Source organism: Ambystoma mexicanum, chromosome 6q (assembly GCF_040938575.1).
Source record: "Ambystoma mexicanum isolate Mex_15411 chromosome 6q, UKY_AmexF1_1, whole genome shotgun sequence".
NCBI lineage: Eukaryota > Metazoa > Chordata > Amphibia > Caudata > Ambystomatidae > Ambystoma > Ambystoma mexicanum.
In genome coordinates, this window is record NC_090937.1 from 1,398,072,348 (window position 1) to 1,398,093,077 (window position 20,730).

The 20,730-nt window shown below is 45.5% G+C and overlaps 1 protein-coding gene across 6 annotated transcripts in view; it reads right to left on the minus strand.

Annotated features, from left to right (window-relative positions):
* Positions 1–20,730, minus strand: part of HGFAC (HGF activator) — a 1,108,062-nt gene that overhangs the window by 365,168 nt on the left and 722,164 nt on the right. The gene's annotated exons all lie outside the window — the stretch shown is intronic.

Consider the following 20,730-nt stretch of genomic DNA (forward strand, 5'->3'; position numbering starts at 1 on the left):
CAGCATTTGAACAGCTACTACGACACATCCTGGCACAATGAAATCGCAAGAGACAACAAGGGACACCCCGGTGACAACTAACCTAAGCTAAGTGCTACACTACCTCATGTGTGTTTATTATGTTGTTGTGCCTTTGTATACTGCTATAGTGATATTGTAATATGTGTGTAGAGTCAGAAGCAGAGACGTGTGTTTCTATGAGTGTAACAGCTAGCTGGAAGCATGCGCAGTGATCAAAACCTTACCCTCACATCCCCAACCTATCCATAAGTTACCTCTCCCTAAACCTCATTCCGGTTTCCCTACCCCCGCTCCTATCCAACCATTGTCACCCTACCCTAACCCTCCTTCCCTGCTGGGGTTGCGGAGCCCTGTATAAGCATTGACTTGCAGCAGGTCCCAAAACCGCAGTGGGGGTGGTTGGTTCATGCCACTCCTGCGCCTCGGAGCTGTGGACGGACCCTGTCACAGAACTGTATGCAAAGTAATGTTGTTTTATGAGTTGTGTTGTAATGTAACAGACACATGAACCCTCCATACATAGCATTTTCTGACCTCTCCCTAAACCTCATTCCGGTTTCCCTACCCCCCTCCCCTCCTATCCAACCATCGTCACCCTAACCCTCCTTCCCTGCTGGGGTTGCGGAGCCCTGTATAAGCATTGACTTGCAGCAGGTCCCAAAACCGCAGTGGGGGTGGTTGGTTCATGCCACTCCTGCGCCTCGGAGCTGTGGACGGACCCTGTCACAACAGAACTGTATGCAAAGTAATGTTATTTTATGAGTTGTGTTGTAAAGTAACGGACACATGAGCCCTCAATATGTAGCATTTTCTGTAAAAGCCATGAATTGATGCGATTCACGGATGATGGTTTGAGGGCCACTTTTTTGGAGGCGAGGGGTGGGCCACTTTTTTGAGGCGAGGGGTGGGCCACTTTTTTTTTGTTGTCCGGGCCTATTTCTTGTCCCAGTCCGACCTCCTCTACTTTTTTTAATTAGGTTTTACTGCTCCTATACTTTTATTTTAAAAAGAAACCATTCCGGAACGGTTTCCTTTTAAAATAACAGTGTAGGAAGAAGTTAAAACTTAATCTTATAGTGCACTACACTGAACGTTCCCTTAAACAGCAGGTGCATGTGTTTGGGGGTTTGTATTATGTGTGGGAGGCAGTGTGGTGATGGAATTTGTGGGGAGTGGGTGCCGGCTAGCAGGGAACATAGTTCCACTACTTCTTTTCGTACACTTCGACCACTGCCAACGGTTCAAGGAAGCAGAGCCAAGACAATGCCCTGAGGAGCATGAACAAACAGCAGGGTACAAGCTACAAGCTACAAGAGCAGACCTCCAATCGGTCTTGAGTGGAAGAAAGAAATGGGCAGAGCCAGACATGTGCAAGCGCTAGGCGTCCAGCACATGTTTAACTCTTTGCTGCGCAAGAGATGTTGCAGTCCCCTCCAATGAGGGCAACATATCTCATGAGTCTGGAGAAAGGTGGGATTGAACAGGGATATTTTCAAAGGTGATGCGTTTACAATAACCAAAGCATGGCTAAACCAGCTACTGAAAAACAATCCTGTAAAATATATTCATACCCAAGTGGACAGCATTTACTGCAATTCCCTTAAATATGAACTGCTTTGTGGTACTCCACTGTGTCACACAAGTGTGTCTGTGAAAATAAAGAGGCGCACTGCTGCACACTGCATGAGGGGACGGTGACCAATGTCCTGCCTGCCGCTGACTATTAAGGGCAGGTATAGATTGAGGCCATCGGAAGTGCGTTGGTTGAAGCCTAATCACCGCAGCGTTATGTAAGTGGAATAGGCTCCCAGGAAGGATGAAATGATGAAATAACAAAATAACTTGGAAACCATGAAGAATTACACATTAAAAACACAGCACCGCCTGCCAGATTCTATAGACCCCTAGATGTTGAACCGCACGACGCCTGGTTGTGGCTCTCTGACTCTGTGCCCACCTCCTGGGCACCACTGGGAAGAAGTCACATTAAAAAGATTTGATTTTTCCTTCTCCACAAAGAGACAAGACTTACCAACGGCTTCCCACAATAGGGCCCTGCATGGAGCCACCAATGGTATTGATGGGAAAGCTTGAAATGCATTAGAATAGAACAAAATCCCGCTCACAATAAAGGTCCTTTCAAAGGAAGACTTTGAAAAATAAAATAGCTAGGAACAAAGATAGTTTGGTCATCAATGCGCATGACCTATCTTTCTTATTTGTCATATGTATCTTCAAATATAGTTTTTGAAAGCATTCTCTCTCCCACATGAAGCTAAGGCCGCATGGGTTTTATGCCTTAAAGACCTAAGTGAAAAAGAGAGGGAAGAGATCTCTTGCACGGTTCAATTACTGCGGACAAAACCCTCTGCTGAATTGTTCGGAAGGGAGGAGTTTGCTTTAGAGATCCAAATCCTTCTGTGGAAGGAGCTGTCTGTTGAAACAAGTATTAACAAGAACAATACTCCTACCTCATTCATTTGTGAAATTGATCGGTGGGTTTGTGTGTGTGTTTGGGAATGTGAACGTGTGCATGCATGCGTGTGGATGGGCGAGTGGATGGATGTCAAGCACTAGTGGTTGGATGATTGGATGAATAGGTGAGCTTGTCGAAGTGTGTGTGTGTGGGTTTGTGTGTGTGTGCGTGTTGTCTGTGTGAGAATGATTACCAGGGAGTAAATCGATTGATGGGTGATTTTTTGTTTTTGTGTGGGTGTGTGTATTTGTTAAAAGGTTGGTGTAGAGATGGCTGGATGACATTTACAGATCGCTGAGCTGTCAGACGTTATTTATTTATTTATTTATTTATGTTGACACTTATATAGTGCGGAACCCGAAGGCATCTGGGCGCTTAACTTACGGTGGTTGGTTACAGGGTTGCTTAAGTGGTGGCTACAAAGAATAATTACAACGATTACAACATTCTTATGTATTGATAGCATAGTATACATTACAATAGTGCTTGCAACATGCAAAGTGCTTGTGAGGTAAGTAAGTAGAGGTAATGTTGTGCCGTCTACCAAGTCAAGACAGGAGGTTTCAAAGCTAGAATGTCATTTAGGCAACACGAGGCTACCGGTCAAATCAGGTGAATTACGGCCTCGATGGGACGTGCGGGCAGAGCAGGCTACCAAGTCGATTCAGGTATATTACCGACATAGAATCGGGTAAAATCGCTAGGAAGATCTGGCGATGCCTCAGCTACCCCTGGACTCCCCTGTAACTTCAGAACAGATATGCTTCTCTGTTCTTTGCTACATGAAGTGCATGGACAACAGATCCACCAGCCAGTTCAGATCTTGACTACAACACAAATATGCCTTTTCATCAATCCAGGATCCTTTCACTTTCGTTCGTGTATGCGTACTCCATGACTCCATACCCTAGTTTCAACACTATTACAAGAATGCAGATGTAAGTGTGACACACACAAGGATTGCAGTACAGATCAGATTTTTAAAGATCGTGCTTTATTGAGTGATTCAATAAAAGGAAGACCTATACATTATTGAGCCTTTACCCAGTATTCATGCTCAGTAAAGTATATATGCTCATCTACATCCTTGGAGATACTACTGGGCATGTGGTGGGGCGAGGACATCGGTGCATATACCTGTACCCCCACTGCTTACCAACTAGGTTAGCACTTGATACATCCGATACATACAAACATGCATGATGGCATGCTGTTGTTGTAGTGGCTCCAGGTATCTATGAGTGTTTGAAGCTGCTCATGGTATATGATCCCAGCACATGTCATGAACCTGCAAATCAGCACCACCCATGTGATAACTGTACATGAACAATGAGGCATTACCTGGCATAAGATGGTACGACATGGGCTTTTGGGGATTCACTAGCCATACAACGACAACACCGGAACATGTGTCTAGCATGATGGCTTATCTCTAAATTATGAGGCTCTTTCTGGCATTAGGTGGCACCTTTGAGGATCCGGCGGCCCATGATGGCTGTACCTGTGTATATGAGGCTGATCCTGGCATGTGAGGCCATAGGGTGCTTGTCTCTGTGCATTTTAAAATGCACCTTTCATATGATAGCATCTGAGCATTTGAAGCTTTACCTTAACAATGTGACTACATCTGACATTTGAGGCTATATGGCACTCTAGTGACATGTGAAAGGCTGTGCTTCTAGCCTCCGCTGTTTATGCCAGTAATAATGGCTGAGCCACTGGCATATCACTTCAGCACTTTAGTTCATGTATAGTTGGTAACTAAAGTACCCCATTGTATGCTTAGGTAACAATTTGCTATTTTATGAATCATATACAATTTTAGTTTGTCTTTATATCAGTGATGTCACTTCATGTGAGATCATTGGGGTCAAAGGCCCCATAACATCACTTCCAATGACCAATTGAAGGCCACAAAGTTATGTGATGTCACTCTATATGATGTTATTTGTGTGTGATGTCACACTGCTTGCACTGGAGTTTCGGAGAATTGATGTCCATCAAAATACTTGTCAGCATCTTTGCTCTTAAATGGTCAGTTATAGTTTCTATCTGTGAAATCACTTTGAAGACTATTGTTGGAACCCCTGTTTCCAGGTAATTGGTTGTGCCGAGTGGGGGTACGAGCTCTGCAAATCATACAGATGGAAGGTTTCAGCACTTAAAAAAGATTACGTTAGAATGGTTAATGTTAATTTTAATGTTAAAGGTTTTTATACCGCGCACCGATGCCACTTGTGTGGTCTGCAGGCGCACAGGCGGATCGGTAATGCAAGGAGAAAGGGTGGGTGGTGAAGTCATTTTGAGCGGGAAAAGAGCAAGCGAGCTGTGATGTGCTGTTGGCAGCTTCAGTTTGGAAACACTGTTCGCTGAGCATAAATGTGATTTTCGCAAATTGGCCACCATGTGCGAAATTATGTGTATTTTGAGATTTTTGCAAATTGGCCACCACGTGCGAGATTATGTGTGGTTTGAGATTTTTGCAAATTGGCCACCATGTGCGAGATTATGTGTGGTTTGAGATTTTCACAAATTGGCCACCATGTGCGAGATTATGTGTGGTTTTTTTTTGTTGTTGTGGTGTCGTGCAGACTGTGGTGCTGTGGAGGTCTGGTTGTGTTAAGTACAGAGTTTGAGAGGTGTATGCAGAGTTTATTAGTATGGACTATTGGTGAGAGTCCTTGAAATCTATCCAAGTGCTCCACCTCTCCCAACCCTCAAATCCACCCAAGTGCACCGCAACTCTCACCTCAGCAATCCATCTGGTGCGCCCCCGCACTTGAAAATCCACCCAAGTGCTCCCCGCCCCCCGCCCCAGGAATCAGTCCAAGTGCGTAACCCACCTCCACCCCCCTGTGCTACAAACTAAATAAAACATGTAGGGGGTGGAGAGACAACATGTCGAACACACATAAGATAAATGAAGGAAGTAGTTCCACAGATATGCACACATAAAAACAAGCACTCAGACAAGTGCACACATTTGTGAGCACACACAAATGTGCACACACTTACAAACACATAAACAGTTCGGATCCAGCAGACCCCGGTTTTCCAGCAAATAAAAGAAAAATAATAAAATAGAAAAACATTAATATTTGTGCATTTAAAGCACCATTTGATTTTAACTTGTTCTGGGAAGTTGCTATTTGTTGAAAGATGGTTTCGTGTTTATTACAAACTATATACAATATCCTGTTAACGGCAACAATGAGTCACAGCATTAATTACAAAGAATACAAATAATGCAATAACTTCTGTTTACATCAGAAAGAAAACTAGTATCCTGGCACTGTCTGCCTGGCTAACATTTCCATAGAACCGCCCACTTCAAGGCCAACTCAATGCAACAATTTCATTGCAACCATCTCGATTAACTTTGACTTTGAGTTTTGTTCACTTCAAGCAAGCTCAACACATTTTGGGCTTCCTTTTTCAAGATAAAATCCTCCCTACATTATTGCAACATAGGGATAGACACCTAAACACACACCACACCTTTTATCCTTACTGACCTCCCCCTTTGCACTTCGTTATTGTTCGTTATGGTATTGGTTTTTGTTTTCCTCTTTTTTTTTACATCCTCTGCTTCCTTTTATTTAAATAGTTAAATGTTATTTTAAGATGTTTCTAATTGTATTGAAATTCAAATGACCTTCATTGAGATGAATGGGATGACTGGACAGAGAGCATGCTGCTCTTCAATGTATATGTATACAGCCAAACCTCGGAGCATGTGGAGTCTAATACATAGCTCAAAGATCACTTGTATACATATGAGAGGCACCGAATCGGCAGTAATTTCTATGTGGGGAGACCTCACAATTTCAGAAGATGAGAAAATCCCCTAAGTACTTGTACTCCTCGACATCTCTGTGGCCTTCAACTCTGTTTACCACACTAAACTCATTGCAAGGCTTGAAGAAACTTACCCCCTAACACAACTCTAGAATGGATAAGATTTTTCCTAATTAACAGAACAGAAATCACTTGGCTGCCTCCTTTCAATTTGAAACCACAACCCATCATCTGTGGCGTTACCCAGGGATCAAGCCCCTCATCGCTTCTCTTCAACATCTATGTCAACCCTTTGATGGAGATCATACAATCGTATGTGCTCATGTTACAAAGTTGTGGATGCCACACAAACCACATACAAAATGCCTGATGAAGGAAACCCCGGGACCACGCTCAGTAACTGCTGCATGTGAATAAGTAAATGGATGAAGGCCAACTACCTAAAATGATACCCAAACGGAACTAACGATAGTCTCACCTTATAAAACACCTGAAACATCTCTACCCTTGCCTTTGGTAATGGGACACTGCCCTAAACCATCCAATGTGATTAAAAACCCAGGTATATTAATGGACAACAGACTCACGATGGAATCCCAAGCCAACACAATAGAAAGAAAGTTCTTCTACCACCCCCCGTCTATCCGACAGCTTATGCGATACCCCTTCTTTTCACAAAGAGTGCTGGCCATCATCTTCCTTATTCTTTAAAGAATTGACTATGCAAACAACATTTACTGGGGTATTCCGGACTACTTCACAAAACACTACAATGGATCAAAAACTCAGCAGTTGAACTACTACTTAGACTCAAAAAGAAGGGAACACATAACACTGACTACCAATCAAAAAGGGATCCAGTTCAAGGCCCACTGCATCATACTCTGAGCACCCGAAGGCCATGGAGCAGGATTCTTCCAAAACAAAACTACACTCTACCAACCCATCAGACCTAAGTTCGAGAAACAGCATACTATGAGAAACCAGAGGATTTGGCAGCAAGAGCAATGCAGAGGCTCTTCCTTTTCAATGACACTGGCCAAACACAGGAACATGCTACCAAGGGAAATCTGCACCTTACAGGACCACTTGAAATTCAGGAAAGGCCGGAAAACTGTCTCATGAACACTTAAAGTTTAGCCTAGCCCCATCAAGCAGCAGAAATGACACTTCTCAATAGTTCAACTTTCATGTGAGACACAACGTACGGGACCACCATACTGGCTCCCAACCGTCCACCTAGAACACTACGCATGGCACTTAAAAAACTTCAATGACTAAAAGACATCAACGCACTACCAATCCTCATTGGAATCTGGCTTTACTATGCTAACTGGAAGGTAGTCCTACTTAGCTGACTGGGAATAATGGAATCCAGCAGGAATGTACTCAGTGGGTATAGTCAAGACCTGGCAATGCAAGTACCTTTTTCTTTGAGTGCAATGCCTACCAACAGTTTGAGGGCCGTTGCTTTTTATGGAAATACCAAGTCTCTGGTAGCAGTACCTGGCACATGTTGTGAATACAGATGAGGTGAGTATCAGAGAATACCATAACGCAACCTGACAACTGATGGTACTCCCTAGTGTTAAGGATTTCAATCAGGCGATGCACATCTTAGTCTCGGCCCAGTATCCAGCGCGCGATTGAAATACTTATGTTTTATGTTAGATCCAATATTGAGATGATAAACCACTCATATCGCACACCCTTTTCAACGGCCCCGGGTCACAATGGACCATGAACCAGGCTGGTTGATAAAATGTAATATTTATTTATTTATTTTAAAATTCAAAAGAAGTCATACCATTTTTAATATGGGGCACAAATCACCAATGGGGTGATAAGAACAATAAGAATGTAAGCAATTCACTTAGTTAAAACTTCTATTGACACAACTACAAAACACCAGGGAATACAAGCACTTTTTGATTTTCGGTAATATAGCACCTGAGTTAGAATTTCCCCCTGCAATGTTCCCTCAACCCACCAATAATCAATTCTAAGTGGATACACAGAAGCAGCAGGTAATCAGGAATGACAAATGGAAAACAGAATTGAAATCTGACTTTCCCTACCCAAACAAGAGAAAAAAACAGATTTTAAACTCTGGCAATGCTAAAAATGACACTCAGAAAGGGATGACTAAATTAATGAATGTGTGCAAAACTCTTGAAACAAAAACAATTATTTACTGGAGCAACACTGGAAAGATACTAGCAATCACAAGCAATGAATTGAGCAAAAGCATACAATTCGAAATTGAATGGAAGATTTGAAAGAGCTTATACTCAAATGACATGTAAATTTAGCTAACTTTTGCAATTCCTGCCTAAATTTACCAGATCGGTTTTTAATAAAAAAACAGGTAAAATATTGTTTTGTGTTGGGGCGAAACTATGGATCATAGGTACAATATGGAAGTGAAATGAGGTCTCTAGCTAGTAAATTGAGTGAGTTATGTAAGATCTAGTGAGGTGCGTTTTGAGAAAAAGGACAGTTTTACTCTGCACTAGAGCATTCAGGCTAGGCTACCAGATTGAGACAGAGTAAGCTCCAGGGTTGACTCGCGAGTTCAACCCTAGTACCTCTGCGCCCGCCCTGGCAGAACCAGTCGATCACTTGAAAGAGGATTAAGCTCTTAAGATTCACAAGACAAAGTTATTAAAGAATTTGGCGCTAGCACAAGAAATCAAAGGCAGGGTTTCAAGAATGGTTTTTTGACAATATTACAAGTTATCGGGATAAGGACAGGATGACTTAGAGAGTGGAGCTAAGGATAAGGCAAGGCAAGATATACTATGGTTTTCTATGGTTCCTTTTGATACTCTCAGTCCACTTTTTAGTTTGGATTTTGGTCAGTCAGCGGTTCTGGTCACCACATGTTTCTGGTCTAACAAAGGACAGCCGGACAAAATCATCGGGACAGGATCAGCTGGACTGGATATCAAAGGATAGTTCTTCTTGACTGGCAATTCTGGTTACTGGATACTATAGGTCATCAGGGTAGCAGGATGGCAGCAGCATGAAGTGAGTGGTGGCAAGCCAAGCTGGATAAGGATGCCAAAAGTACCACAGTTTCTCCTGGTTACTGGGAGATTAGTGGGTTTTGATATGGTAGGGTAGGCCTTGCTGGAGCAGGATCAGCAATGCTTGGGTTTTGCAATGGGCCCTGGAATAGGATCAGCAATGCTTGGCCTTGTAGTTGGGATCTGGAATCTTGAAGGTGGAACAGGAACGCAGCGCAGGAAATAAGGAAGAGTCTGTTTCTTGTCAGGGACCCTTATTTATAATTCAAAATGACATAATTAAGGTAGAGGCTGGGCAGGGTTAACTATGCCTGCCCCTAAACTACTTGGATTGGGCACGGGAGCTAGTCTCCGCCTCGCTCTCAGTTGGTTTGATTCCTAAGGGAATGATGTCAGGTTTATGAGGTGAGGTTTACAATGTCCCAACACTCCCACATTTACTTTACTTAAAATCCGATTTTGCCAAAAACATACATTTCTTCACTTGTAATCTCTTGCCAAATTATACACACAGGTTACATATTATGTGCATCACATTTCTGTCCAATCTTCATTTTCGCCGTTCTGATACATTTTGGAAATTTTACACTTTAAAGATTTGGCCTAAAATTCCACAATTTTATACACAAATGCAAATTGTCCGCAGGGATGTATGTACACATTTTTATGTTTGCCACATTAATACTTTCCTTGGAATCTGTCATATTTCGTAACTTCTGTTCCCCATGCGGCAATGAGTTATTCCAAGTTTTAAAAGATAGCCCACAAAATTAGATTTAAACCTGCAAATGATTTAAATTTTTGCTAATTCTTGCTACAGAAATAAAGGTCTTTAAAGTTTCTTTATAATATAGTCTTTGGCACCAAAAGGCAGTCCCTTTGTTACTACACCCTGTTTTTTTTTCTTCCTCCAACTGCAAGCAGCTGTCATTTCCTTCCAGGAAAGAGGTTTTCCAGTCTTAATTGAAGGTTTTATTGCCCCTTCACACTTGACAGGTGAGTGTCCCAGGACTGCTATTGGCCCAGCCTGGAGCACAGACGAATGACTGACGAGCGTGTTAACTTTCATTGTCCTGTCCCATACAAGGTTTTTCAAGCTGGCACTTCGTACCTAAGTGTGCTGGATTTATGGTGCATCTCCCTTCCTTGGAGGAGTTTCATGGCTGGCAACTGGAATAACAGGTTTTTCTGAGAGTTTGCAAATCCATCCCAGCTGTTTAATTTCTTACTTTGGGTCCTGAATTAAAAAAAAACCTGTGAAAGAAGATATCCTATGTGTGTATTATCACCACTAACATAATTCCTTCACATTGCTAAGTAAGCAGGCTTTCAAACACAGTTTATTTTAAAACCGGCCATTTTATTTCTTCAGTCAGCACAGCCCATTTTTCCACATGTGTTAAAAACTGCTAGCATTTCTTTCTTTAATTTGGTTTGCAGCTCCTCAGATTGCCACTGTTGTTGCAGCTGTAGTCATTTCCGTGCAGCAGGAGTTTTATCTGAAGTATAGATACATTTGCACTTGACCTGGCACAAAGAGTTAAAAGTCTCTTTGAACTGCTGCGCCTGGATACATTTTGGCAAGAAATAAACGCATGTTCCCTTGCGAGTAAAAAGAAAGTTGCTTGTTGATTTCTTTCAAATCTACTTTGACAGGACCTGACATTCAGGAATTATGCCCGGTTTTTCTGAGGCACAATGACTTATCATGGACCTGACAGGGCCGTTTCCATCACAGTGGCTTCAGATTGCACTGATGGAAATAGCATAACAAAGCATTTTGAAAGGGTGAAAAAAGGTTTCATTTTGAAAGGGAATTTTTGGCTTTTGCAGCAAAGCAGTGCTGCCTGTTCACTTGATTCCATATATACATATATATGTCTCAAAACACACTGGCATACTTTTTGGCATTCCTTGTTCCATCTTGCCTGAAGTGTACTAGGCGGGATGGTGCAGCCATCTTTTGTTCCTGCCAAAACGCAGTTTTGAAGTCCTGGTGCACACAGGAACCAGCACAGCCAGGCTGCTGTTTCTTGTGCAACTCCAGCTTAGTGATATGAGGCAATGCTGTTGAGTGGGTCAATATATCCCACACTAGAAACATCACACTAGAAACATCACACCAGTAATAGGGCAATAGGTTAAGCACTTGTGCGTATGAAATCAATGCCTGAAAAATGATAATACAACACTGATGAAGCAACAAAAATGATTGGCTTTGCCAATGCTCGTTTTCTAATCTCGCACATTTTTTTTACCTTTGAGCAAATGTAACAGTGAATGTGTTACATTTCCTAATGCTGATCTTCATCTTGTCCACCAAAACCACACCGTATATCCCATCTCCTATATCCTATATTCTTTTCTCTTGATCTGCGTATGCCATTCCAACAAGGCTCCCAATCCAAGGGATCTTTTTTGACAGAAAATTGACATTTCAACACTTAATCCTCTCACCAATATATTGAACTTTGCTCCCCATAACATGTACAACCTCCCACAATTATCACTTCATCTGTGTACCTCCTTAATACATGCAATGTCAAATCTCTCCTTGTTAAAATGCCTTCTTTCTGTGCTGGTCCCATCCACACCGCACTGGCTGAATCAATCTCATTCTGATACTCACTGGATCAGACTCTACACTTCGATGCTCTCCTCAACCTAACCATCGCTCCATCCAATCAGTGATGCCCCACACTCTCACTTCTTCACCCTCCTGGCTATCCATCACTGGAAATCTCTACGCCCTGCACTTGAAGACATTCCAATAGTGACTGGCTTTACCACTGCCCTTAAGAAACAACTTTTGAGTTTTATCCTTGCTCCTATGATCCTAGCCCCGCCACCACTGGATTGCACATCTGTACATACCTGTAATTAGCGAAGATGTACTTAACGTCTGTCTTGTGCGGTCCACATTTGCTGTTTCCAGCTCCTTCTCCATCACCAACCAGTTTAATGTATCAGCTACTAATCATGAATTTGTAAAAGAGCTCCCAGCAATGGGACCACTATTTTGATACGCTCTTTATACAGCCCGCCTTGGTGAAGCAGTTTTAATTTTCAATACGTAAATGCAAATACAAATGAAGGTTCTACCAGCCCAAGTGTGGCATCATCGGCTGCTATGGGTAGAGTGCACGGGTAGAATACCCAGCTGGTATGGGGGGGTGTGTGTGTGTGTTGTGTTCCTGGACAACATAGGTATTTCCCTTCTCCTCAAACTATACATTTGTAAGAGAGACACAGTAGGGTAGAGTGCACAGTCTGATTTCGAGCATTGCCAACATTTCTGTGTCTTACACCATACCGTTCTATGTGCCGCACCACATGTCTGGTCTCAACCATTTGGAGTGACTTGCTGTTTGGGCTTTTATCGGGGTCTGAATCTGTGCAATTCTAAACAGGCCGGAACACTTAACGCCTCTGCACTATCTGCATTGATGCCACATCTAGAGCAGACACCTTACGACCCTGGCGCAAAGCGAAAAACGATGGCGGTAAACGATTACCGCCATCGTCTTCCGCTAGGGCCGATTACGACCTGTGACCGTAAACTACGATGTCATTAGCGGCATCGTAGCTAACGCTGCCGCTGACTGCGCCAAGGGCGCGCGCACGCGAACATCCACACCGTACTTAGCGCCATGGCGGAAAGGTACGCGAATGCCGACCCAAGCGGACATGCCCCTAACGCCATCACCCAGCCCGTTAAGTACCTTACCGCCATGGTGCTAATTACGCCATCGCGAACCAACCGTAAAGGGCCATGTAAAGTGAATGCAGCTGCCACAGGTGCACAGAAACAGCACAGGTGAAGGCAATACAGACTCAGGAAGTACAAAAAGAGCACACCCCACCCCTTCCCACACCCAGTCACACTCCATAATGATACCAATAGGACTGGCAATGTTGGGGCTGGAGGACCTGATAGCAATGCGAGTGCTACAACAGCAACTACAACAACAACAACAACAACAACAACAACAACAACAACAGGCTGCACAGAGGAGACGCAGGAGGAGAAGGAGGGCAAGGCAGGCCCAGCAAGCCCCACCAGCACAGCCAGTGCCACCACACAGGCAGCCCCCAATCCCATGCATCAGAGCCAGCCCATTCAACCTCACCGCTGAGCAGATCCACACCCTGTACCGACTGGACCGGGACACCATCACCACCATTGTGGACATGATACACAACGACATCGTCAGCATGATTGAAACACCCACTGCCACCCCCCCCCCTACTGAAGGTAGTGTCCGTGCTCCACTTCCTGGCCACAGGCACCTACCAGCACACAGTGGGGCACTTGCATGGCATATCACAACCATTATTCTCGCGTACACTGATGCAAGTGCTCGATGCCCTCCTCAAGCACACAGATGACCACATCTCATTACCACGGTCTGCCCAGGAGATTGCCAACACCAAAGTGGGTTTCCATGCACTGGCCGGCATACCTGGTTGCATTGGTGCCATTGACTGCACCCATGTTGAATTGGTGGTCCCACATGCCATGGAGGTACCGTACCGCAACCGTAAACATTTCCACTCAATCAACGTGCAAATGGTCTGTGACTCCAACAGGATCATCACACATTGTTCTGCCAGATACCCCGGATCAACCCATGATTCAATGGTCCTTCGGAACTCCACAATACCACGCTACATGGAGCGACATGCAGGCCCAAGATCCTACCTACTCGGTGAGTCTAATGTCATGAGCATGGAAATGCAAAGTGGGTGTTGAATGACGTACCAATGCATATTTCATCTGGCAGATACAGGGGGGTGATGCATACGTCACATGGGTGCAACTAGCAGTAGTCAGATCATTCCCTGTGGCAGCACTGACGTCAACAGAGTAGTGTACACATTATGCCTGACCTAATCATCCCAACATGTGAATGAAAGTGTATCCCAAAAACGACACAACCATCTGCAAGTGCATTGTGCAAATTGTGACCGCATTGACCCTAAAGAAAAACACCAACATGCACGTCACCATGCACCAACTACTGAAAGGCCTGTCCCCCACAACTGCGCACAAAGGAGGCACATGACAGACAGGAACATCAATGCACCACTACAAGACGCACAAACTGTCCCCATTGACACCAGTAATGCTCATTGGGGTCATAATGAGCCAGACATCAATGTTGCTATCATGTGAGCTTCAAGCTCACAGGACACGTGCAAGGTCACATGAATGACGGCCTGAACAGACACCGTGGATGGCCATTCACAAGGCAATCGTCCCCCCTGCATTGTGTTTTTGCATGCAAAACAGTACATGAGAGCCATGAACACAGACTGGTTGCACAGTGTAAATCCATTAGCACAAGTCTAATTGGTGCACAGTAACAGTCGGAATCAAGGCATGGTTGTGCGTCATGTTCACAAATCAATCTCGTTCCTGACACATTAATTTCTCACATTTTACAGGTGATGCGGGCTATCCCCTGAAGAGGTGGCTCCTCACACCAGTGCGGAACCCATCGAACCAGCATGAGGAGGACTACAACCGTGCCCATGCACGTACCCGTGTGGTGATAGAGCAGGCTTTTGGCCTACTGAAGGCACGTTTCCGCTGCCTCAGCAGGTCTGGCGGGGCACTCCTGTACCGCCATGAGAAGGTTGCAAAGATCGTCATGGCATGTGTCATGCTACACAATATGTACATCAGACGAAACGTGCCTCTGCCCCCTGACGCAGAACCACAACCACCTGATGATGGGGATGATGATGATGGGGATGGGGCAGCACCTCAGGGAGGCAGCGATGCACAGGAGGGGCATATAATGCGTCAGGATGTCATTGACCGATACTTCTAGCACACACAGCGTGTGTGTAACATATGGATGGCACTTGGGGCACTGTGTGTGTCTGGTATGTCAACACTGTGGACTGTAAAACAATAAAGCACACATACGCAATGAGCAATGTCCACACATTTCGTTTGTGAGAAATGAAAAAGTGTATTGTTCTTCTGAATAGGTATAACAGAACCCCTCCCCCTCCCCCTGAACACTCCAACACACCCAATTCCCCCCTCCCCCTCCCCCCTGAACACTCCAACACACCCATTTCCCCCCTCCCCCTCCCCCTGAACACTCCAACACACCCAATTCCCTCCTCCTCCTCCCCCCTGAACACTCCAACACACCCAATTCCCCCCTTCCCCTCCCCCCTGAACACTCCAACACACCCAATTCCCCCCTCCCCCCTGAACACCCTGCAAACATGTGACAGTGCCCGTGGTGAAGTGTGTATAGTTTTGCACACTATTGACTGCCCCCTCTCCCGGAACCTGGGGCCCCCCTGCCTGTGCTCCTCAGGGTCCTGGATGACCTGCGGACGGGAGAGGCTTGTGCTGAACTTGCAGCTGAGGATGTACCGGGCTGCTCAGTACGGCATGTGTCCACAATTGTCTGGATGAGCTGGCTCATCATCTGCCGCACTGCAGCAAGTTCGGTGCATATGTCCCTGCTGGCAGTTTGGATGGCAGACCTGATGCCATCAGCACTCCTCTCCATGGCTGCACTGGCACTTCCACATTCTGCAACATGCTGCGTGAGGAGTGTGCCCAGTACTTCCTGCCTGTTGGCAATCTGCTCCAGCGACAGCTGGAATTCTGGCCCAATGGAGGGTGCCAATGGGGGACCAATGGGACTACTCCCATCTTCCCCAACTCCCACTGGGCTTGGAGTTGCTGGCCATGAATTAGCAGGCGATTGGCCCTGGGTGTCATCTCCATGATGGCTGATTGGGGGTAGGTGTGGTGAGTGAAGTTGCGTGTTGTGGGCAAGTCCAGTGTCATCCTCCACATCACTATCGGAGCAGGCAGCGATGGCTGCAGTCTCCCCAACAGTACTGCTCCCTGCTGACACATTGCCCTCAGTGGGCAACAGTGGGTGTTGTTGGGCTGCAGGTGCTGTCACGACCCCTTCCTCAGGGGACTTTGCTGCCCTGGCCTCTTCAGCCTGGCGTGGTTTCGGCCTGGGTCCAGCAGAGGTGGATGCATGGTTCCCTTCTCCCACTTTCCTGGCCTTCTTGGCTGGGGTGCTGGAGCTGTCGTCCCTGCCAATGTCCGATTGCGAGCCTGTGGTGGAGCAGAGGAGGGTGACTGTTATTGATGGTTCAGCGGACATTGAGCAGGCATTGTGAAGAGTGTAATGGATAGATGGTGGAGTTAGTAGCCCGTGACATACAGGTTGCCTCCCTTTAGGTTCGGTTTTGCATGCAGGTGTGTGTCTGCCTACTGTACAGTGTACATGCTGCATGTGCGCAGGGTGTGGCTCATCTGCTGATGTGTTGCGTCTGCCACATTGTGATTGTCACGTGCAAGTATATCAGGGTGTCTTGCAAGGCTGGATATGAGGCACCTACCTGTGTCTCCAGATGTCGGGGCCCCTCTCTCCATCTCGCCGACACCTTTGATGCACTCAATGCCAATCAGAGAGGCACATGTCTCCTCCCATGGCTGCATCTTCAGTGGGGAGTGTGCTCCCCCGCCAGTTCCCAGGGCCAGGTTACGGTTGGCAGACATAATGCCCCGGACCCTGATCCGCAGGTCGTCCCACCTCTTGCGGCACTGTTTGGAGGTGCGTGGGGTGGCTCCAACAGCACTGACACGTTGTGCCACAAGTTCCCACACCTCCTTTTTGCGGCCTATGGCTGGCCGGGTCATCTCAGTGGAGAAGACAACATCAGCCTTCTCCTGGAGCGTGTCTGCAAGCATTTGCAGTTCCTCACGACTGTAGCGCTCCTGCCGCTGCCTGTCACATGCCTTCTTCACAACTTTCGGCATGGTTGGGTGTGGAAATGGGTGGGTTATGGGAATGACAGGGTTTGAGGGTTGGTTGTGGTGTGGTTGGGTAGGATGGCAATGGATTGTGTTTTTTAAGATGGCCGCTGTGCTGTTTCCCGTTCCGCCGCGATTACGCTATTTCCGGTTCCGCCTAATTGCGGTCACCGCTAATTACGGTGACCGCTGACTACGGTCGGTGCAATGATGGGTTGCGGTAGGTCACCCTGCGCTGTTAACGAGGCCGGTAAGGGCTATTTACGGCATGGCGTAGTTTACGTTACCGCCATGGCGTAATGCTCGTGCGCGATGGGTCGTAATATGGCGCTCTTATCGCCATCGGACCATGGCGTTAACGCTCATTACGCCATGGCGGTAATTTCGATTACTTACCGCCTGGGTCGTAATGAGGGCCACCATCCTCAGGTGCTATGTAGGCCTTTAGATGGTTTTTCTGTTGTTTCTGTTTCTGTTCATTGAGTGTCCGATGTTAAAATACATTTCATTTGTCTTTGTTTTACTCATATGGAGCCAGAATGTCCCTGTCCTTTTTTGGATGCTTAAAAACAATGCACTCTTCCTAGCTGGGAATTTCTGTAAAGTGGTACTCTGCCCTCGAAGAACTATATGCAAATGTTTTCTATGCACATTTTGTCGCATTTTGGGTCAATTTTGGTCATCAGACTTCACTTCCTTATGGTACGAATGGAAGAATTGTTCTATCAAACAACAGCCTTTGCAACAGCTTCTTGGGAGGAGGAAGTTATGACATAGAATTAACATTTTTTTTTCCTGCAGTTATTTGGCAGTCAGAATAAAGCTGGCAAAGGAACCTTTGGCTAGGGAATGCATACATTTATATAATTTGCAAACTATAAACACAATATTATAGGTGGCTCTAATTCTGTATGATTAATGGATATTTTCCATTTTGTTTGCATTATTTTGGTAGACCATGATTTTGTCTTTTGCAGAACGACCTGCAGGGGCCATGCTGTGTGGTAGTTATCAAGCAGATCCAGGAAGCCTTTATGAGTTGGACAGAGAATAACCAATACTCAGAATGTACTATTTGGTTATCTGCTTTTGTATTTCGTATAGTGACTGCATACTTCCTTCCAGATGCTTTCAAATGATAAATGGCACTGTGGCATGCTGCTTTTTCAGAGGAAAGAAAGGTTCAAATAGAGATACTAAGCAGAATGAACCTCAGCAAAGCATAATGACTGAGGTGGGGTCCCAAGATCTGAGCCACTGGGAAGAACCCCAAAAGGGCCTGAGGCCCTTGAAAAGACTGGTCTATCGTCTGGTCTATCGGAGGGACAGCGGGATGATTCTAAGGACAACCTCAAATAAGGGTGGACTTACATTTGTACGTTTTTGACTGCGTCCACTGTCCTGTGTCTCCACCCACAAGCACCACTTAATCATGGAGTTTCCTTTAGGGGTTCCACTTGTGTTGTCAAGACAGGGACCCTCTAAAACAGGCATCAAGCTCATCTGATACTCATCTGCATATACCCCTATTTCCACCTACCCTGACCCCTGTGCTGCATTTATGGCCTGGAATTGAAGGATGGCCTTATGATGGCCCCTGAATGTGTAACCCATGGACACGAAGGCCCTTCGGCTCAAAGGGGGTTTGGGGGGCTCTTGGATAGGGTTAGCAGATCATTCATATATATTTTACGAACAGATTGGCCCAGTCTTTAACCACTCTGCTTTTGTTTGAAGAGCCTTTTTTCTGTTTGCAAGTTGTTGACTTTCACCTTAAATATGGCACATTGATTTCATGATGTGTGTTTTTCAAACTTTCCCAGGCTGCAGCTGTTTGCACTTCATACCACACTGCCAAAAAGAGCGAAATGCTATTTTGAAATCCATAAAGCCATCATGTATGTTCCCCTGCTGGGTGTGATAAGTGTATACACCGTGTTTATGAAGAAATTCAATCTGATTATCGTGCAAACTATTGTTGTTGCTCAAAACATGAATTGTCTGTCTGCCAACGGTGCAGCAGAGAAGCACACTCATGCTACTGCCAACGCAAACCCTTTTACCTGGGTTTGGGAGAGTTCCGGTGTGAGAATTGGTGTGATTAATTCTTCTGTCCATGTTTGCAGAATGCGTGCAGAATCAGATTAAACAGTTTCCGTACTACACTCGGCTCTGCAATCCTCCTTGATGCAAGGACAGAGCAGTCTAAAATTCGCCCAATAAAAGCCTAATATGTGGAGCTTTGGAAAAGCTGGAGAGCGTGGGTTGAGGGTTGTAGGGGCGCCGTTTATCCTAGTGGCATCAGAAAAGGGGCAGGAAGTGATCATGGTCAGAAATGGCATGCGGGTTAAGAGCAGCATAAATGTGTTTTTTTTTTTCAGGACCGTTTTAGATTCGTCTGAATTTGCGTACAGCGTAGAATGCTCCCTCTTGTAGTCCTGAAAAATGGTTGTCACAACCTAATTACTTTCGCTGGAAATTGATCACTGCCCCATGCTACTGCCTATTGCGAATCTATCTTCCCTTTCAGTTTGTTTTTATCCGTTCCAGGTCTACAATGATACAGCTAATACATCTACCTGTTCCTTATCAGAACAACCAATTACTTGTTGCTTATTTCCAGGTGTCTCAGACCACAGGAGATGCTTCAAAGATATGTGAGCGAGCTGACTTTCAGAAAAATTAACAAGCATCTTATCAGCAAAGATTACGGCGGTAGGAAATGCCAGTCCCATACCTTGAAAGAGGTTACAGTGCATGTGTTGTGCCTTTCCTTCTGTAGACTGATTGTGATGGCGTGTGCTCCATTTGCCCATGCACCACATGCCAGACATGCCCTCCCGCTCATGCATGCAACATGTGGACATGTGTCAGTACTTTCACTCATGCAATAGCCAGGTCCGCTGTATCGTGCCATGTACCTTGGGAGTTACGCAGCACCACGGCATCGTGCATAGATCCAGGAAAGCGGTATGCTACAGTGGGTAATGAGGAGGTCTGCATCACACACAACCTGGACATTCAAGGAGTGCTAGAGTTTCCAGTTGCGAAATATGGCCTCATTGGCATGTCTGGCCACCAGCTCCATGTGCGTGCAGTCCAGCGCTCCTATCATGTTGGGCATGCCTGCAAGGGCATGGAACCCCACTTTAGTCGCATTGACCTGGGCATGGGTACTGGGGAGGGCTATGTGGTCTGACACGTGCCGCAGGAGGGCATCCAGGACCTGGACAAGCACCTTGGAAAAAAGGGTTGGAATAACCTATGCAGCTCTCCCACATATTTTATTGTTTTCTCTTTAAGACAAGAATTTACAACATAGAAACATAAATTCCATTCATACATCAATGGCATAATGACCAGTTTCTGTCAATAATTGAGTTACAAAATTTGTTGCAGGACAGTGCTTGGGGTATCTCCATGCTGTACAGTAGTTCCATGGGCTTTGAGCAGCAGGGTCACACAATGTACCCCTGATTACTACACAGCTTGTTCCCACTGCTGCCAAATTTTACTGGCCTTTCCAGGGCAGCCTCTGGCTGTATAGACACGATGTTCCATCATTATGCATGCGTCAACGTCTGTCACCCACTGTGCAT